Here is a 2062-nt window from a genome sequence, read left to right as displayed (position 1 = left end):
GGCCACAGCTCCGCTCCGCACCTGCGCCTCCTACGCCCGCCGCCCTTTCCCTTCTCTCGTCAGCACTTCCGTCTGCCCCTTCAGCTCTGTTGCACCTTCCCCCACCCCCCAGACCTGTAGGCTGGCCTTGGCGCCTTCTCTGTCCTCCTGGGCGATCTTCGCTGCTCACTGGGTCAGCCTGGGCTTCCGCTAGCAGTTTTCCTGCCGGCCCCTTCTCTCCCCATCGCGGGTCCTCCGCCCGGCCTGCTGGGTCCCCAGGGCCCCAGCGCATCCCCGGCTCCTTCCCCGCCATCTCCACGGGCCGTGGAGCTTGCACCTCCTGGCGCCTGCCTCGCCAGCGCGTCCGACTTTCCCTCCCTCGGGCCCCGCCTGGGACCCCCCAAAGGCTTTGGCTCACGCCTTCCTTTACCTACATGTTGCGCGTCCTTTGGTTCTGACTACTCCAAACACTTCGGATGCAGTTTGAGTGTTCGAGAACTGCAAGTTCGTGGTCCCACTTAGCTGAGGAGTCACTAAGTAATTAAAAATCACAAAGCAAAGCGATAGCAGTGGGGACCACCTTTGACCTACATCGTTCCAGCTATAGTTCTTTGACACTTAAATATCAAGGGATGGAGGTTTCTATTGGGTCTTACCAATTCATACATTTTGGATTTTTTTTTCCCTACAACCTAACCTCGCTTTTGTGCTTTTATTTTTAGAAAGTATGTAGTCAATAGAAAGAGCATCAGGACCTATGAGGTGAGGAATTTATCTTTTCTGAGATTCTGAATTAAAGGATTTTGTATTTGGAATCAGGTTGTGGGTTAAAGGAGTCTAGAGAAGGCAAAACATTGCAAATGTAACTGGAAATCTGGTAACTTAATTTTTTTAAAAAAACAGCAACTTGAAAGAGTTGGCCTATGGACATGAGTTAACATACCAAAATAAAGGAAACTGATTAGGCCTTTGGAGTTACATTCACAAGTTGCTTTAAATTATGTGAGTAGGCATTATTATCCTTAAATTGAAGTGTTAAAACTATCTTCCATTCTCAACAAAATCCAGGCTCTATGTGGATCTTCAAAGTTTAAAACCATTGTGAATTGAACAACAACATTACAGGCATTTGAAAGCCTAATAAACCATCTGCCCATCCACTTTAACACAAATTGGGAAAAAGAAAAGTGTAAACGCCAAAAGCTGAAAGCAAGGGTTTCTGACTACACACAAAACTAGTAAACCTTGTCCCACAAAGTAAGTATAGGAAAAACTCCAAAGGCTATGGTACCCATTTCATTGATTTGGAATCAGAATCCTGTCATTTTATCATTGAATGATCCAGTCCTTAGTATCATCTGGAGTCTATCTAATCTTTTCATTTTACAGATGAAGAACTAACTCCCAGAGAGGGTAAATTGCTTGCACGATATTACCCAGACTAATTGGAAACAAAGCCAGGATTGAAGCTCAGACCTCATCTCCCGTACCTGCCAACATCTGGCTTATACTTACTACTTACAGTTATTCAGCATCAGAAGTCTTTGGCTTTGCAGTTTTGCCTACATGGTCCGAGTGATGTATGAAATTGAACTTGGCATTAACTAGGAAGGTATTGCTGTCAGAGGCCATTCTGTCCCACTGGGTTCAGGGATTCCTGTTGCATAAGCTCCATTTCACCCGGTCAGGGTTCATCTTCCTAATCCAGGCAATTTTGGCCAGGCCTCTGGAGCCATGTCCCAACCCAACACATTTATCCTAGGAGGTGCCAAGGGTTGTGCATGAATGTAAAAATTGTGAAGCTGTTATTGTCAAGAACATTACTGGAAAGGAAAATATGAAACAAGGTAATAGATATTCCGCCATGAATAACCAAGGATTCAATGATAAAATCCAAATCTTAAACTAGATGTTATCCATGTAAATTAAGGGAAGACTTCTTAAATGGACAAAAAAGGAAGTGTAGAATCTGGATTGCTTGATAGGGAAAAGGTAAAGGAAATTGCTTGACAAAGGCACTGAGAAGAAAAATGTGTAAGCTAAAAATTGGAAAGGGGATCACGTGAATTAAAACAAGAGGTTT

The sequence above is a fragment of the Myotis brandtii genome, unplaced genomic scaffold (assembly GCF_000412655.1).
Source record: "Myotis brandtii unplaced genomic scaffold, ASM41265v1 scaffold1577, whole genome shotgun sequence".
Taxonomy (NCBI): Eukaryota; Metazoa; Chordata; class Mammalia; order Chiroptera; family Vespertilionidae; genus Myotis; species Myotis brandtii.
This window is presented reverse-complemented; position numbering follows the sequence as displayed.